Below are 19,234 nucleotides of genomic sequence, written 5' to 3'. Positions count from 1 at the left end.
TTCTTCATAGACATCTTCTTCTTCGTACTGGCAAGCTGTGTTTTTTGTTCGTTTGTGTTTAGCTTCCGTTTGTCTACTCTTTGCAACTTGTAATTGGTTCTGTTTTGGCAGAAGTGCATCGCTGTGCTCACATCTGCTGGCAATGCTCCTGTATTTGCTGTGGAAGTCTGGCCCTATCTAACGTCCCTTCCCATCTGCCTCTGCACCCCCTCGGACGCCTGCCCCAGAATGACTGAAGCAGTGGTGAGGAGGCTCACCCCCAGGATTCCACCCGGCCCACACCGGGCCACCGACCCAGAAGCTGTGGACCTCACCGCTGCACCACCGGCCGGCCCCTTTCATGTTCCCTTGGCAACCTGCAGTTGAGTGCAATGGGGCTTGAATATGCTGCTTGAGCCCAACTCTGGCACTGTGTAGATGAGGCCAGGTTGTTTGTCGGGGCCAATGTGACGTCAGAGGATTGGTCATAGTTGTGCGTCTGCTGTCCCGGCAAACTTCATGGACACAGGGCTTCAGAGCCTGCTTGGAGCAGTCTCATAACGCACCCTTCCCAGTGAGCCCAGGTTTGACCTTCGCTGCCGTTTTTTGGCTTGTGAATTTCTCTGATTTTCAACCGTTCCAGCACAGTGTGTCTAAAGACTGACATCTTTCATTGTGGATTATTCAGGTGTGATATCTGTTCGCCTTGCATTTTCTGGGACCTTTTTTTCTTTTCCACAGTATACTCGTCATGGTCTTTCTCAGCTATTTCCCTTAGATGTGCTCATCAGTCCGTTCTCCTTCAGTCCAAGTGATTAATTTTGTATTTCTTGAATCACCGTATGTTCTCTAGGCCGAGGTGTGAGTGCTTTCGTGATTCTTGGTTGCTGTCTTTGAATTTGCAGCGGTCACTTGTAGGACTCTTTGCTATCCTAGCCTAGGTCAAGCGAAGCACTGACAACCCGTGGTCATCTGGCTTCGTGTGACATCCTGAGATCAGAAACTCCAAATTCGAGGTGGTCCTGGCAACCCCCTTCATGGACATAATGTTTTTCTGAGACAAATTAGACAAATCTGATGAATTCCTCGCTCCAGGAAAGATATTTTTCTTTCTCTTTTGTGGATTCGGGAAGTTTCGAACTTGACCCCTGACCCTTGAACATTGCCCTAGATTCCATCTAGATAAGGGCTGACTTTATTTCTATAGGCTGTGCCATTTGTTTGACCTACATCCTCAGCCCTGGCATGTTTATTTTTCTGGAAACAGAATTGTAATGTTCTAATTTTCAGCCAGCTTCCTTCCAGATGGCGTCAAAGCACACAATCAATAATCCTTCTACGGCAAGAAGTCGGGGGAGAGAATTTCATTGGAGCCAAAGTGAGCACTCTAGCCTGGGAGGGCAGCCTTCACAAAGGAACCAAGCCCTCTGGAAAAGGGTGATTTTCAGCACACTTGTAGAGCCCTTCCCAACAAAGAGACCTACCCCAAGCATGACAGGGCTCCATTCCTTCAAGGCTTCCAAGACATCTCTTGGGACGCATTAGCATGTGGCCAGTGGGCCCCCGTGACGCCAGAGCTATGGAAAGTGAGACTGATATTCGAAGAATGCTAGGGGCCTAGGAAAGGAGGCATCGACTCTTCTCTTCAACGTCCTCAAGAGATCCTTCTTGACTTTGGATTATGCTTAAGGCAGAAGGACACTGTAGGTCTGATAAGGCCCAAGTGCGGCCTCGTGTGTCCAATCAAGTTTCAAGCTTGAATCAGCATGGCCTCCCCATAGACTTGAATAGATGACAATGTTCTCCTCTCAGTGCTTGTCCCTCTATTCTGGCTTCTTGCCAAGGATTCCTTTCTTATCCCTGGCATCAGAGTCTGTTTGATCTCTTCCAGTTTCTGTGCCCGCTTTCTGTTTGTCAAAGCTGTTTCTGGGTATGTCTCCCTTTAATAGCCCAGCCTAGGCCAATCCTCAGACTGTAACCATGCGGCCATCTTGGGGGACATGTTCACCGTGATGTCATAAAGAACCTCAGAAGGCCAAGTTGTCCTGACAACCTCCAAGCACACAGAGTTTCAGAGCCATCTCAGACCAGTCTGACTCCTCCCCCTTTCCAGGTAGGATAGTTTTCCTTTTTCTGGATTTCTTGTCGGTTTCTAACTTTCTCCTCGAACTTGGAAAGGCCTGCTCCCTTCTCTCTAGTCACTGGTTTCTTTCCTGTAAGATTACCCTGGGTGTTATCTCTTATGTCGTGGGTAGATGGCCAAGTGGGTGGACCTTCCCCAGAGAAAGTCCTGGACTCCCTCCCAAGTTGAAGTTGCCCAGGCAATCCTCTGATGCGCAATGATCGTGTCATCTCCTAGCACTCTGCCAATTCCGCCTTGGCAGGTCCCATGTTTTCCTTCCTTCTTCCTTTGGGGAAGTGTACCAGATGCCTTCCTAGATTGGAATATTCTCACGGTTCTTTTTCTGGTGCGTATTGAGAACGGACCCTCACAATTGCTACTCCTTTATGACCTCTGTCCGCACCGTACCATGAAATCTCTATTCCCTAACAGTGCTAATGTGGTCTGCACCCGTGCTGTGAAAGAGTGAGGCCCGGGCCACCCAAGCGGAACGTGGGCACTTGCCCGCTCCACCACAGGGCCGGCCCTGACTTGTACTTTTGGACCAACCTGTGGCCTGAACTTGGGAAGATGTGGGCCTGTTTGGATTATTCGTGAAGGGGATTAGTAGGAACATCATGGACGGTAACGTTTTCCGTTGGTTCCTGGGCTTAGCACGGATCAGGTTCTCTTGGTAGGATTCCTCTTCATGTATTTGGAATGGTCTACCTTTCTGTAGCATCAGTAAGGCTTTTGAGGTGATTTTCCATCCTTGGAAGTTCACCTTCTCTAATCTCTTTCAGCCCCCAAAGCTGTATGCCGCCATTCTGGACCCCTTTTTGGATGTTTGCTTTTAGGTGGATTTATTGCCATAACCCTGCATTCGAACATCCTATGTCGTTCAGATTTACATCCTCATCGATTTAGACTTCCGTGTAGGTTCCATCCTCTTCACCAGCGTAAGCCGAATCACAGGCCCTCACCACACACTTGTGCCTCATCATCTCTTTCACCCTCCCCCACCGCCCCGCTTTGCCTCTGGGCGCCCCCGATCAAATGTCCAGTGCCACCTGTTGGTTAGTGCTTGTTTTTTCTTCTCCTTGTAAGTGAGATCCTACGGTATTTGACTTTGTCCCTGGGGCTTGTTTCACTTCCCCTAAAACCCTCCCAGCCATTCTGGTGGTCACAAATGGCTGGATTGCATCCTTTGTTCCCGCTGAGTGGTCTGCCATTGTGTGGCTATAGCCCATGTTCCTTCTCCATTCGTCCCTTGCTGGGCACCAGGGCGGCTTCCAAGTCTTGGAGAGCGGGAGTAAGGCTGTGCTGAACTCAGCGGTGCACATGTCTTTAGGCAGTAGTGTTTCCGAGTTCTTTGGCTAAACGCGCCCCAGAGGAATAGCTGGATCATATGGGACATGGATTCTTAAATTTCGGAGGCAGTTCCACACCGCTTGGCCTAGTGGCTGCACCGGTTTCCACTGCCAGCAGCAGTGCTGGAGGCTTCCCTTCTCTCCACCTCCTCTCTGACGCTTGTTGTTTCCTGTCTGCCTCCTTATAGCCATTCTGACCACGGTGAGCTGCTATGTCCTTGCGGTTTGGATTTGCCTTGGCCTCAGACTTAATGAGGGTGAACAAGTTTTCATGCACCTGTTGGCCCTCTTTAGATCTTCTTGGGAGAAACCTCCGTGTCCATCTTTGGCCCAGGATTTCATTGGCTTGTTCTTTTTCTTGTGGAGACGTGTGAGTTGATTGTATCTTTGGGCTTTTCACCCCTTGTCCGATGTGTGCTTTGCAAACATCCACTCCCAGTTGTTGTGCTGTCTTTGCATTGAGTCGATGGTTTCCTTGACTGGGCAGAAGCGTCTGCATTTGAGGTGGTCCCGTTTGTTTCTTGTCTCCTTTGCTGCCCTTGCCCAGTCAGACAGGCTTCTTCCCAATAGGCGGCTCAGACAGATGGCAAAGAGCACTCTGCCTAGGTCTTCTCCTACAAGTTTCACGGTTTCAAGTGTGCCATTCAGGGCTTTAATCCATTCCAGGTGGTGCGTGTGCCAGGTGGCACATCATGGTCTACTCTCGTTGTGTTCCATGTGGCTGTGCAGGCTTCCCAGCACCGTTTCTTGGAGAGACTCTCCTTTGTCCACTGTCTCCTCTTGGCTCCCTGGTCGCAAATGGGCTGTCCTTGTATGTTTGAGTTGGGCTCTGGGCTCTCGATTCTGTTGCATGGGTCTGTGTGCCTGTTTTTGGGCCCGGACTGTGCCGTTTCGGTACCTAGCGCTTCGTCCTCTAGGTTGAAATCAGAAAGTGTGATACGTCCTGCTTTGTTCATTTTCCTGAGGATTCCTTGGCCTATTCAGGGTCTCTTGTTGCTGGCTGGAAACTTTAGGATTCTCTCTTCTATCTCTCTGGCAAATATGGCTGCAACTTTGACTGGGATTGCATGGAATCCAGAGATTCCTTTCTCCGCTATGGACGTTTCAAGTGTGTTAATTCTTCCATTCCTAGGTCCCGGAATATCCTTCTTTTTCCTTGTGTCGTCTTGAATTTCTTTCCCCAAACGTTTGCTAGTTTTCGGTTGACATAGCTTTCACCTGTTTTGCTAAGGTTCTTCATAGACATCTTCTTCTTCGTACTGGCAAGCTGTGTTTTTTGTTCGTTTGTGTTTAGCTTCCGTTTGTCTACTCTTTGCAACTTGTAATTGGTTCTGTTTTGGCAGAAGTGCATCGCTGTGCTCACATCTGCTGGCAATGCTCCTGTATTTGCTGTGGAAGTCTGGCCCTATCTAACGTCCCTTCCCATCTGCCTCTGCACCCCCTCGGACGCCTGCCCCAGAATGACTGAAGCAGTGGTGAGGAGGCTCACCCCCAGGATTCCACCCGGCCCACACCGGGCCACCGACCCAGAAGCTGTGGACCTCACCGCTGCACCACCGGCCGGCCCCTTTCATGTTCCCTTGGCAACCTGCAGTTGAGTGCAATGGGGCTTGAATATGCTGCTTGAGCCCAACTCTGGCACTGTGTAGATGAGGCCAGGTTGTTTGTCGGGGCCAATGTGACGTCAGAGGATTGGTCATAGTTGTGCGTCTGCTGTCCCGGCAAACTTCATGGACACAGGGCTTCAGAGCCTGCTTGGAGCAGTCTCATAACGCACCCTTCCCAGTGAGCCCAGGTTTGACCTTCGCTGCCGTTTTTTGGCTTGTGAATTTCTCTGATTTTCAACCGTTCCAGCACAGTGTGTCTAAAGACTGACATCTTTCATTGTGGATTATTCAGGTGTGATATCTGTTCGCCTTGCATTTTCTGGGACCTTTTTTTCTTTTCCACAGTATACTCGTCATGGTCTTTCTCAGCTATCTCCCTTAGATGTGCTCATCAGTCCGTTCTCCTTCAGTCCAAGTGATTAATTTTGTATTTCTTGAATCACCGTATGTTCTCTAGGCCGAGGTGTGAGTGCTTTCGTGATTCTTGGTTGCTGTCTTTGAATTTGCAGCGGTCACTTGTAGGACTCTTTGCTATCCTAGCCTAGGTCAAGCGAAGCACTGACAACCCGTGGTCATCTGGCTTCGTGTGACATCCTGAGATCAGAAACTCCAAATTCGAGGTGGTCCTGGCAACCCCCTTCATGGACATAATGTTTTTCTGAGACAAATTAGACAAATCTGATGAATTCCTCGCTCCAGGAAAGATATTTTTCTTTCTCTTTTGTGGATTCGGGAAGTTTCGAACTTGACCCCTGACCCTTGAACATTGCCCTAGATTCCATCTAGATAAGGGCTGACTTTATTTCTATAGGCTGTGCCATTTGTTTGACCTACATCCTCAGCCCTGGCATGTTTATTTTTCTGGAAACAGAATTGTAATGTTCTAATTTTCAGCCAGCTTCCTTCCAGATGGCGTCAAAGCACACAATCAATAATCCTTCTACGGCAAGAAGTCGGGGGAGAGAATTTCATTGGAGCCAAAGTGAGCACTCTAGCCTGGGAGGGCAGCCTTCACAAAGGAACCAAGCCCTCTGGAAAAGGGTGATTTTCAGCACACTTGTAGAGCCCTTCCCAACAAAGAGACCTACCCCAAGCATGACAGGGCTCCATTCCTTCAAGGCTTCCAAGACATCTCTTGGGACGCATTAGCATGTGGCCAGTGGGCCCCCGTGACGCCAGAGCTATGGAAAGTGAGACTGATCTTCCAAGAATGCTAGGGGCCTAGGAAAGGAGGCATCGACTCTTCTCTTCAACGTCCTCAAGAGATCCTTCTTGACTTTGGATTATGCTTAAGGCAGAAGGACACTGTAGGTCTGATAAGGCCCAAGTGCGGCCTCGTGTGTCCAATCAAGTTTCAAGCTTGAATCAGCATGGCCTCCCCATAGACTTGAATAGATGACAATGTTCTCCTCTCAGTGCTTGTCCCTCTATTCTGGCTTCTTGCCAAGGATTCCTTTCTTATCCCTGGCATCAGAGTCTGTTTGATCTCTTCCAGTTTCTGTGCCCGCTTTCTGTTTGTCAAAGCTGTTTCTGGGTATGTCTCCCTTTAATAGCCCAGCCTAGGCCAATCCTCAGACTGTAACCATGCGGCCATCTTGGGGGACATGTTCACCGTGATGTCATAAAGAACCTCAGAAGGCCAAGTTGTCCTGACAACCTCCAAGCACACAGAGTTTCAGAGCCATCTCAGACCAGTCTGACTCCTCCCCCTTTCCAGGTAGGATAGTTTTCCTTTTTCTGGATTTCTTGTCGGTTTCTAACTTTCTCCTCGAACTTGGAAAGGCCTGCTCCCTTCTCTCTAGTCACTGGTTTCTTTCCTGTAAGATTACCCTGGGTGTTATCTCTTATGTCTTGGGTAGATGGCCAAGTGGGTGGACCTTCCCCAGAGAAAGTCCTGGACTCCCTCCCAAGTTGAAGTTGCCCAGGCAATCCTCTGATGCGCAATGATCGTGTCATCTCCTAGCACTCTGCCAATTCCGCCTTGGCAGGTCCCATGTTTTCCTTCCTTCTTCCTTTGGGGAAGTGTACCAGATGCCTTCCTAGATTGGAATATTCTCACGGTTCTTTTTCTGGTGCGTATTGAGAACGGACCCTCACAATTGCTACTCCTTTATGACCTCTGTCCGCACCGTACCATGAAATCTCTATTCCCTAACAGTGCTAATGTGATCTGCACCCGTGCTGTGAAAGAGTGAGGCCCGGGCCACCCAAGCGGAACGTGGGCACTTGCCCGCTCCACCACAGGGCCGGCCCTGACTTGTACTTTTGGACCAACCTGTGGCCTGAACTTGGGAAGATGTGGGCCTGTTTGGATTATTCGTGAAGGGGATTAGTAGGAACATCATGGACGGTAACGTTTTCCGTTGGTTCCTGGGCTTAGCACGGATCAGGTTCTCTTGGTAGGATTCCTCTTCATGTATTTGGAATGGTCTACCTTTCTGTAGCATCAGTAAGGCTTTTGAGGTGATTTTCCATCCTTGGAAGTTCACCTTCTCTAATCTCTTTCAGCCCCCAAAGCTGTATGCCGTCATTCTGGACCCCTTTTTGGATGTTTGATTTTAGGTGGATTTATTGCCATAACCCTGCATTCGAACATCCTATGTCTTTCAGATTTACATCCTCATCGATTTAGACTTCCGTGTAGGTTCCATCCTCTTCACCAGCGTAAGCCGAATCACAGTCCCTCACCACACACTTGTGCCTCATCATCTCTTTCACCCTCCCCCACCGCCCCGCTTTGCCTCTGGGCGCCCCCGATCAAATGACCAGTGCCACCTGTTGGTCAGTGCTTGTTTTTTCTTCTCCTTGTAAGTGAGATCCTACGGTATTTGACTTTGTCCCTGGGGCTTGTTTCACTTCCCCTAAAACCCTCCCAGCCATTCTGGTGGTCACAAATGGCTGGATTGCATCCTTTGTTCCCGCTGAGTGGTCTGCCATTGTGTGGCTATAGCCCATGTTCCTTCTCCATTCGTCCCTTGCTGGGCACCAGGGCGGCTTCCAAGTCTTGGAGAGCGGGAGTAAGGCTGTGCTGAACTCAGCGGTGCACATGTCTTTAGGCAGTAGTGTTTCCGAGTTCTTTGGCTAAACGCGCCCCAGAGGAATAGCTGGATCATATGGGACATGGATTCTTAAATTTCGGAGGCAGTTCCACACCGCTTGGCCTAGTGGCTGCACCGGTTTCCACTGCCAGCAGCAGTGCTGGAGGCTTCCCTTCTCTCCACCTCCTCTCTGACGCTTGTTGTTTCCTGTCTGCCTCCTTATAGCCATTCTGACCACGGTGAGCTGCTATGTCCTTGCGGTTTGGATTTGCCTTGGCCTCAGACTTAATGAGGGTGAACAAGTTTTCATGCACCTGTTGGCCCTCTTTAGATCTTCTTGGGAGAAACCTCCGTGTCCATCTTTGGCCCAGGATTTCATTGGCTTGTTCTTTTTCTTGTGGAGACGTGTGAGTTGATTGTATCTTTGGGCTTTTCACCCCTTGTCCGATGTGTGCTTTGCAAACATCCACTCCCAGTTGTTGTGCTGTCTTTGCATTGAGTCGATGGTTTCCTTGACTGGGCAGAAGCGTCTGCATTTGAGGTGGTCCCGTTTGTTTCTTGTCTCCTTTGCTGCCCTTGCCCAGTCAGACAGGCTTCTTCCCAATAGGCGGCTCAGACAGATGGCAAAGAGCACTCTGCCTAGGTCTTCTCCTACAAGTTTCACGGTTTCAAGTGTGCCATTCAGGGCTTTAATCCATTCCAGGTGGTGCGTGTGCCAGGTGGCACATCATGGTCTACTCTCGTTGTGTTCCATGTGGCTGTGCAGGCTTCCCAGCACCGTTTCTTGGAGAGACTCTCCTTTGTCCACTGTCTCCTCTTGGCTCCCTGGTCGCAAATGGGCTGTCCTTGTATGTTTGAGTTGGGCTCTGGGCTCTCGATTCTGTTGCATGGGTCTGTGTGCCTGTTTTTGGGCCCGGACTGTGCCGTTTCGGTACCTAGCGCTTCGTCCTCTAGGTTGAAATCAGAAAGTGTGATACGTCCTGCTTTGTTCATTTTCCTGAGGATTCCTTGGCCTATTCAGGGTCTCTTGTTGCTGGCTGGAAACTTTAGGATTCTCTCTTCTATCTCTCTGGCAAATATGGCTGCAACTTTGACTGGGATTGCATGGAATCCAGAGATTCCTTTCTCCGCTATGGACGTTTCAAGTGTGTTAATTCTTCCATTCCTAGGTCCCGGAATATCCTTCTTTTTCCTTGTGTCGTCTTGAATTTCTTTCCCCAAACGTTTGCTAGTTTTCGGTTGACATAGCTTTCACCTGTTTTGCTAAGGTTCTTCATAGACATCTTCTTCTTCGTACTGGCAAGCTGTGTTTTTTGTTCGTTTGTGTTTAGCTTCCGTTTGTCTACTCTTTGCAACTTGTAATTGGTTCTGTTTTGGCAGAAGTGCATCGCTGTGCTCACATCTGCTGGCAATGCTCCTGTATTTGCTGTGGAAGTCTGGCCCTATCTAACGTCCCTTCCCATCTGCCTCTGCACCCCCTCGGACGCCTGCCCCAGAATGACTGAAGCAGTGGTGAGGAGGCTCACCCCCAGGATTCCACCCGGCCCACACCGGGCCACCGACCCAGAAGCTGTGGACCTCACCGCTGCACCACCGGCCGGCCCCTTTCATGTTCCCTTGGCAACCTGCAGTTGAGTGCAATGGGGCTTGAATATGCTGCTTGAGCCCAACTCTGGCACTGTGTAGATGAGGCCAGGTTGTTTGTCGGGGCCAATGTGACGTCAGAGGATTGGTCATAGTTGTGCGTCTGCTGTCCCGGCAAACTTCATGGACACAGGGCTTCAGAGCCTGCTTGGAGCAGTCTCATAACGCACCCTTCCCAGTGAGCCCAGGTTTGACCTTCGTTGCCGTTTTTTGGCTTGTGAATTTCTCTGACTTTCAACCGTTCCAGCACAGTGTGTCTAAAGACTGACATCTTTCATTGTGGATTATTCAGGTGTGATATCTGTTCGCCTTGCATTTTCTGGGACCTTTTTTTCTTTTCCACAGTATACTCGTCATGGTCTTTCTCAGCTATCTCCCTTAGATGTGCTCATCAGTCCGTTCTCCTTCAGTCCAAGTGATTAATTTTGTATTTCTTGAATCACCGTATGTTCTCTAGGCCGAGGTGTGAGTGCTTTCGTGATTCTTGGTTGCTGTCTTTGAATTTGCAGCGGTCACTTGTAGGACTCTTTGCTATCCTAGCCTAGGTCAAGCGAAGCACTGACAACCCGTGGTCATCTGGCTTGGTTTGACATCCTGAGATCAGAAACTCCAAATTCGAGGTGGTCCTGGCAACCCCCTTCATGGACATAATGTTTTTCTGAGACAAATTAGACAAATCTGATGAATTCCTCGCTCCAGGAAAGATATTTTTCTTTCTCTTTTGTGGATTCGGGAAGTTTCGAACTTGACCCCTGACCCTTGAACATTGCCCTAGATTCCATCTAGATAAGGGCTGACTTTATTTCTATAGGCTGTGCCATTTGTTTGACCTACATCCTCAGCCCTGGCATGTTTATTTTTCTGGAAACAGAATTGTAATGTTCTAATTTTCAGCCAGCTTCCTTCCAGATGGCGTCAAAGCACACAATCAATAATCCTTCTACGGCAAGAAGTCGGGGGAGAGAATTTCATTGGAGCCAAAGTGAGCACTCTAGCCTGGGAGGGCAGCCTTCACAAAGGAACCAAGCCCTCTGGAAAAGGGTGATTTTCAGCACACTTGTAGAGCCCTTCCCAACAAAGAGACCTACCCCAAGCATGACAGGGCTCCATTCCTTCAAGGCTTCCAAGACATCTCTTGGGACGCATTAGCATGTGGCCAGTGGGCCCCCGTGACGCCAGAGCTATGGAAAGTGAGACTGATCTTCCAAGAATGCTAGGGGCCTAGGAAAGGAGGCATCGACTCTTCTCTTCAACGTCCTCAAGAGATCCTTCTTGACTTTGGATTATGCTTAAGGCAGAAGGACACTGTAGGTCTGATAAGGCCCAAGTGCGGCCTCGTGTTTCCAATCAAGTTTCAAGCTTGAATCAGCATGGCCTCCCCATAGACTTGAATAGATGACAATGTTCTCCTCTCAGTGCTTGTCCCTCTATTCTGGCTTCTTGCCAAGGATTCCTTTCTTATCCCTGGCATCAGAGTCTGTTTGATCTCTTCCAGTTTCTGTGCCCGCTTTCTGTTTGTCAAAGCTGTTTCTGGGTATGTCTCCCTTTAATAGCCCAGCCTAGGCCAATCCTCAGACTGTAACCATGCGGCCATCTTGGGGGACATGTTCACCGTGATGTCATAAAGAACCTCAGAAGGCCAAGTTGTCCTGACAACCTCCAAGCACACAGAGTTTCAGAGCCATCTCAGACCAGTCTGACTCCTCCCCCTTTCCAGGTAGGATAGTTTTCCTTTTTCTGGATTTCTTGTCGGTTTCTAACTTTCTCCTCGAACTTGGAAAGGCCTGCTCCATTCTCTCTAGACACTGGTTTCTTTCCTGTAAGATTACCCTGGGTGTTATCTCTTATGTCTTGGGTAGATGGCCAAGTGGGTGGACCTTCCCCAGAGAAAGTCCTGGACTCCCTCCCAAGTTGAAGTTGCCCAGGCAATCCTCTGATGCGCAATGATCGTGTCATCTCCTAGCACTCTGCCAATTCCGCCTTGGCAGGTCCCATGTTTTCCTTCCTTCTTCCTTTGGGGAAGTGTACCAGATGCCTTCCTAGATTGGAATATTCTCACGGTTCTTTTTCTGGTGCGTATTGAGAACGGACCCTCACAATTGCTACTCCTTTATGACCTCTGTCCTCACCGTACCATGAAATCTCTATTCCCTAACAGTGCTAATGTGATCTGCACCCGTGCTGTGAAAGAGTGAGGCCCGGGCCACCCAAGCGGAACGTGGGCACTTGCCCGCTCCACCACAGGGCCGGCCCTGACTTGTACTTTTGGACCAACCTGTGGCCTGAACTTGGGAAGATGTGGGCCTGTTTGGATTATTCGTGAAGCTGATTAGTAGGAACATCATGGACGGTAACGTTTTCCGTTGGTTCCTGGGCTTAGCACGGATCAGGTTCTCTTGGTAGGATTCCTCTTCATGTATTTGGAATGGTCTACCTTTCTGTAGCATCAGTAAGGCTTTTGAGGTGATTTTCCATCCTTGGAAGTTCACCTTCTCTAATCTCTTTCAGCCCCCAAAGCTGTATGCCGTCATTCTGGACCCCTTTTTGGATGTTTGATTTTAGGTGGATTTATTGCCATAACCCTGCATTCGAACATCCTATGTCTTTCAGATTTACATCCTCATCGATTTAGACTTCCGTGTAGGTTCCATCCTCTTCACCAGCGTAAGCCGAATCACAGGCCCTCACCACACACTTGTGCCTCATCATCTCTTTCACCCTCCCCCACCGCCCCGCTTTGCCTCTGGGCGCCCCCGATCAAATGTCCAGTGCCACCTGTTGGTTAGTGCTTGTTTTTTCTTCTCCTTGTAAGTGAGATCCTACGGTATTTGACTTTGTCCCTGGGGCTTGTTTCACTTCCCCTAAAACCCTCCCAGCCATGCTGGTGGTCACAAATGGCTGGATTGCATCCTTTGTTCCCGCTGAGTGGTCTGCCATTGTGTGGCTATAGCCCATGTTCCTTCTCCATTCGTCCCTTGCTGGGCACCAGGGCGGCTTCCAAGTCTTGGAGAGCGGGAGTAAGGCTGTGCTGAACTCAGCGGTGCACATGTCTTTAGGCGGTAGTGTTTCCGAGTTCTTTGGCTAAACGCGCCCCAGAGGAATAGCTGGATCATATGGGGCATGGATTCTTACATTTCGGAGGCAGTTCCACTTTGCTTGGCCTAGTGGCTGCACCGGTTTCCACTGCCAGCAGCAGTGCAGGAGGCTTCCCTTCTCTCCACCTCCTCTCTGACGCTTGTTGTTTCCTGTCTGCCTCCTTATAGCCATTCTGACCACAGTGAGCTGCTATGTCATTGCGGTTTGGATTTGCCTTGGCCTCAGACTTAATGAGGGTGAACAAGTTTTCATGCACCTGTTGGCCCTCTTTAGATCTTCTTGGGAGAAACCTCCGTGTCCATCTTTGGCCCAGGATTTCATTGGCTTGTTCTTTTTCTTGTGGAGACGTGTGAGTTGATTGTATCTTTGGGCTTTTCACCCCTTGTCCAATGTGTGCTTTGCAAACATCCACTCCCAGTTGTTGTGCTGTCTTTGCATTGAGTCGATGGTTTCCTTGACTGGGCAGAAGCGTCTGCATTTGAGGTGGTCCCGTTTGTTTCTTGTCTCCTTTGCTGCCCTTGCCCAGTCAGACAGGCTTCTTCCAAACAGGCGGCTCAGACAGATGGCAAAGAGCACTCTGCCTAGGTCTTCTCCTACAAGTTTCACGGTTTCAAGTGTGCCATTCAGGGCTTTAATCCATTCCAGGTGGTGCGTGTGCCAGGTGGCACATCATGGTCTACTCTCGTTGTGTTCCATGTGGCTGTGCAGGCTTCCCAGCACCGTTTCTTGGAGAGACTCTCCTTTGTCCACTGTCTCCTCTTGGCTCCCTGGTCGCAAATGGGCTGTCCTTGTATGTTTGAGTTGGGCTCTGGGCTCTCGATTCTGTTGCATGGGTCTGTGTGCCTGTTTTTGGGCCCGGACTGTGCCGTTTCGGTACCTAGCGCTTCGTCCTCTAGGTTGAAATCAGAAAGTGTGATACGTCCTGCTTTGTTCATTTTCCTGAGGATTCCTTGGCCTATTCAGGGTCTCTTGTTGCTGGCTGGAAACTTTAGGATTCTCTCTTCTATCTCTCTGGCAAATATGGCTGCAACTTTGACTGGGATTGCATGGAATCCAGAGATTCCTTTCTCCGCTATGGACGTTTCAAGTGTGTTAATTCTTCCATTCCTAGGTCCCAGAATATCCTTCTTTTTCCTTGTGTCGTCTTGAATTTCTTTCCCCAAACGTTTGCTAGTTTTCGGTTGACACAGCTTTCACCTGTTTTGCTAAGGTTCTTCATAGACATCTTCTTCTTCGTACTGGCAAGCTGTGTTTTTTGTTCGTTTGTGTTTAGCTTCCGTTTGTCTACTCTTTGCAACTTGTAATTGGTTCTGTTTTGGCAGAAGTGCATCGCTGTGCTCACATCTGCTGGCAATGCTCCTGTATTTGCTGTGGAAGTCTGGCCCTATCTAACGTCCCTTCCCATCTGCCTCTGCACCCCCTCGGACGCCTGCCCCAGAATGACTGAAGCAGTGGTGAGGAGGCTCACCCCCAGGATTCCACCCGGCCCACCCCGGGCCACCGACCCAGAAGCTGCGGACCTCACCGCTGCACCACCGGCCGGCCCCTTTCATGTTCCCTTGGCAATCTGCAGTTGAGTGCAATGGGGCTTGAATATGCTGCTTGAGCCCAACTCTGGCACTGTGTAGATGAGGCCAGGTTGTTTGTCGGGGCCACTGTGACGTCAGAGGATTGGTCATAGTTGTGCGTCTGCTGTCCCGGCAAACTTCATGGACACAGGGCTTCAGAGCCCGCTTGGAGCAGTCTCATAACGCACCCTTCCCAGTGAGCCCAGGTTTGACCTTCGTTGCCGTTTTTTGGCTTGTGAATTTCTCTGACTTTCAAACGTTCCAGCACAGTGTGTCTAAAGACTGACATCTTTCATTGTGGATTATTCAGGTGTGATATCTGTTCGCCTTGCATTTTCTGGGACCTTTTTTTCTTTTCCACAGTATACTCGTCATGGTCTTTCTCAGCTATCTCCCTTAGATGTGCTCATCAGTCCGTTCTCCTTCAGTCCAAGTGATTAATTTTGTATTTCTTGAATCACCGTATGTTCTCTAGGCCGAGGTGTGAGTGCTTTCGTGATTCTTGGTTGCTGTCTTTGAATTTGCAGCGGTCACTTGTAGGACTCTTTGCTATCCTAGCCTAGGTCAAGCGAAGCACTGACAACCCGTGGTCATCTGGCTTGGTTTGACATCCTGAGATCAGAAACTCCAAATTCGAGGTGGTCCTGGCAACCCCCTTCATGGACATAATGTTTTTCTGAGACAAATTAGACAAATCTGATGAATTCCTCGCTCCAGGAAAGATATTTTTCTTTCTCTTTTGTGCATTCGGGAAGTTTCGAACTTGACCCCTGACCCTTGAACATTGCCCTAGATTCCATCTAGATAAGGGCTGACTTTATTTCTATAGGCTGTGCCATTTGTTTGACCTACATCCTCAGCCCTGGCATGTTTATTTTTCTGGAAACAGAATTGTAATGTTCTAATTTTCAGCCAGCTTCCTTCCATATGGCGTCAAAGCACATTATCAATAATCCTTCTACGGCAAGAAGTCGGGGGAGAGAATTTCATTGGAGCCAAAGTGAGCACTCTAGCCTGGGAGGGCAGCCTTCACAAAGGAACCAAGCCCTCTGGAAAAGGGTGATTTTCAGCACACTTGTAGAGCCCTTCCCAACAAAGAGACCTACCCCAAGCATGACAGGGCTCCATTCCTTCAAGGCTTCCAAGACATCTCTTGGGACGCATTAGCATGTGGCCAGTGGGCCCCCGTGACGCCAGAGCTATGGAAAGTGAGACTGATCTTCCAAGAATGCTAGGGGCCTAGGAAAGGAGGCATCGACTCTTCTCTTCAACGTCCTCAAGAGATCCTTCTTGACTTTGGATTATGCTTAAGGCAGAAGGACACTGTAGGTCTGATAAGGCCCAAGTGCAGCCTCGTGTTTCCAATCAAGTTTCAAGCTTGAATCAGCATGGCCTCCCCATAGACTTGAATAGATGACAATGTTCTCCTCTCAGTGCTTGTCCCTCTATTCTGGCTTCTTGCCAAGGATTCCTTTCTTATCCCTGGCATCAGAGTCTGTTTGATCTCTTCCAGTTTCTGTGCCCGCTTTCTGTTTGTCAAAGCTGTTTCTGGGTATGTCTCCCTTTAATAGCCCAGCCTAGGCCAATCCTCAGACTGTAACCATGCGGCCATCTTGGGGGACATGTTCACCGTGATGTCATAAAGAACCTCAGAAGGCCAAGTTGTCCTGACAACCTCCAAGCACACAGAGTTTCAGAGCCATCTCAGACCAGTCTGACTCCTCCCCCTTTCCAGGTAGGATAGTTTTCCTTTTTCTGGATTTCTTGTCGGTTTCTAACTTTCTCCTCGAACTTGGAAAGGCCTGCTCCATTCTCTCTAGACACTGGTTTCTTTCCTGTAAGATTACCCTGGGTGTTATCTCTTATGTCTTGGGTAGATGGCCAAGTGGGTGGACCTTCCCCAGAGAAAGTCCTGGACTCCCTCCCAAGTTGAAGTTGCCCAGGCAATCCTCTGATGCGCAATGATCGTGTCATCTCCTAGCACTCTGCCAATTCCGCCTTGGCAGGTCCCATGTTTTCCTTCCTTCTTCCTTTGGGGAAGTGTACCAGATGCCTTCATAGATTGGAATATTCTCACGGTTCTTTTTCAGGTGCGTATTGAGAACGGACCCTCACAATTGCTACTCCTTTATGACCTCTGTCCTCACCGTACCATGAAATCTCTATTCCCTAACAGTGCTAATGTGATCTGCACCCGTGCTGTGAAAGAGTGAGGCCCGGGCCACCCAAGCGGAACGTGGGCACTTGCCCGCTCCACCACAGGGCCGGCCCTGACTTGTACTTTTGGACCAACCTGTGGCCTGAACTTGGGAAGATGTGGGCCTGTTTGGATTATTCGTGAAGCTGATTAGTAGGAACATCATGGACGGTAACGTTTTCCGTTGGTTCCTGGGCTTAGCACGGATCAGGTTCTCTTGGTAGGATTCCTCTTCATGTATTTGGAATGGTCTACCTTTCTGTAGCATCAGTAAGGCTTTTGAGGTGATTTTCCATCCTTGGAAGTTCACCTTCTCTAATCTCTTTCAGCCCCCAAAGCTGTATGCCGTCATTCTGGACCCCTTTTTGGATGTTTGATTTTAGGTGGATTTATTGCCATAACCCTGCATTCGAACATCCTATGTCTTTCAGATTTACATCCTCATTGATTTAGACTTCCGTGTAGGTTCCATCCTCTTCACCAGCGTAAGCCGAATCACAGGCCCTCACCACACACTTGTGCCTCATCATCTCTTTCACCCTCCCCCACCGCCCTGCTTTGCCTCTGGGCGCCCCCGATCAAATGTCCAGTGCCACCTGTTGGTTAGTGCTTGTTTTTTCTTCTCCTTGTAAGTGAGATCCTACGGTATTTGACTTTGTCCCTGGGGCTTGTTTCACTTCCCCTAAAACCCTCCCAGCCATTCTGGTGGTCACAAATGGCTGGATTGCATCCTTTGTTCCCGCTGAGTGGTCTGCCATTGTGTGGCTATAGCCCATGTTCCTACTCCATTCGTCCCTTGCTGGGCACCAGGGCGGCTTCCAAGTCTTGGAGAGCGGGAGTAAGGCTGTGCTGAACTCAGCGGTGCACATGTCTTTAGGCGGTAGTGTTTCCGAGTTCTTTGGCTAAACGCGCCCCAGAGAAATAGCTGGATCATATGGGACATGGATTCTTAAATTTCGGAGGCAGTTCCACTTCGCCTGGCCTAGTGGCTGCACCGCTTTCCACTGCCAGCAGCAGTGCAGGAGGCTTCCCTTCTCTCCACCTCCTCTCTGACGCTTGTTGTTTCCTGTCTGCCTCCTTATAGCCATTCTGACCACAGTGAGCTGCTATGTCATTGCGGTTTGGATTTGCCTTGGCCTCAGACTTAATGAGGGTGAACAAGTTTTCATGCACCTGTTGGCCCTCTTTAGATCTTCTTGGGAGAAACCTCCGTGTCCATCTTTGGCCCAGGATTTCATTGGCTTGTTCTTTTTCTTGTGGAGACGTGTGAGTTGATTGTATCTTTGGGCTTTTCACCCCTTGTCCAATGTGTGCTTTGCAAACATCCACTCCCAGTTGTTGTGCTGTCTTTGCATTGAGTCGATGGTTTCCTTGACTGGGCAGAAGCGTCTGCATGTGAGGTGGTCCCGTTTGTTTCTTGTCTCCTTTGCTGCCCTTGCCCAGTCAGACAGGCTTCTTCCAAATAGGCGGCTCAGACAGATGGCAAAGAGCACTCTTCCTAGGTCTTCTCCTACAAGTTTCACGGTTTCAAGTGTGCCATTCAGGGCTTTAATCCATTCCAGGTGGTGCGTGTGCCAGGTGGCACATCATGGTCTACTCTCGTTGTGTTCCATGTGGCTGTGCAGGCTTCCCAGCACCGTTTCTTGGAGAGACTCTCCTTTGTCCACTGTCTCCTCTTGGCTCCCTGGTCGCAAATGGGCTGTCCTTGTATGTTTGAGTTGGGCTCTGGGCTCTCGATTCTGTTGCATGGGTCTGTGTGCCTGTTTTTGGGCCCGGACTGTGCCGTTTCGGTACCTAGCGCTTCGTCCTCTAGGTTGAAATCAGAAAGTGTGATACGTCCTGCTTTGTTCATTTTCCTGAGGATTCCTTGGCCTATTCAGGGTCTCTTGTTGCTGGCTGGAAACTTTAGGATTCTCTCTTCTATCTCTCTGGCAAATATGGCTGCAACTTTGACTGGGATTGCATGGAATCCAGAGATTCCTTTCTCCGCTATGGACGTTTCAAGTGTGTTAATTCTTCCATTCCTAGGTCCCGGAATATCCTTCTTTTTCCTTGTGTCGTCTTGAATTTCTTTCCCCAAACGTTTGCTAGTTTTCGGTTGACATAGCTTTCACCTGTTTTGCTAAGGCTCTTGATAGACATCTTCTTCTTCGTACTGGCAAGCTGTGTTTTTTGTTCGTTTGTGTTTAGCTTCCGTTTGTCTACTCTTTGCAACTTGTAATTGGTTCTGTTTTGGCAGAAGTGCATCGCTGTGCTCACATCTGCTGGCAATGCTCCTGTATTTGCTGTGGAAGTCTGGCCCTATCTAACGTCCCTTCCCATCTGCCTCTGCACCCCCTCGGACGCCTGCCCCAGAATGACTGAAGCAGTGGTGAGGAGGCTCACCCCCAGGATTCCACCCGGCCCACCCCGGGCCACCGACCCAGAAGCTGCGGACCTCACCGCTGCACCACCGGCCGGCCCCTTTCATGTTCCATTGGCAATCTGCAGTTGAGTGCAATGGGGCTTGAATATGCTGCTTGAGCCCAACTCTGGCACTGTGTAGATGAGGCCAGGTTGTTTGTCGGGGCCACTGTGACGTCAGAGGATTGGTCATAGTTGTGCGTCTGCTGTCCCGGCAAACTTCATGGACAC

The sequence above is a fragment of the Equus asinus genome, chromosome X, assembly GCF_041296235.1.
Source record: "Equus asinus isolate D_3611 breed Donkey chromosome X, EquAss-T2T_v2, whole genome shotgun sequence".
NCBI lineage: Eukaryota > Metazoa > Chordata > Mammalia > Perissodactyla > Equidae > Equus > Equus asinus.
Note: the sequence above shows the minus strand (reverse complement) of the source record.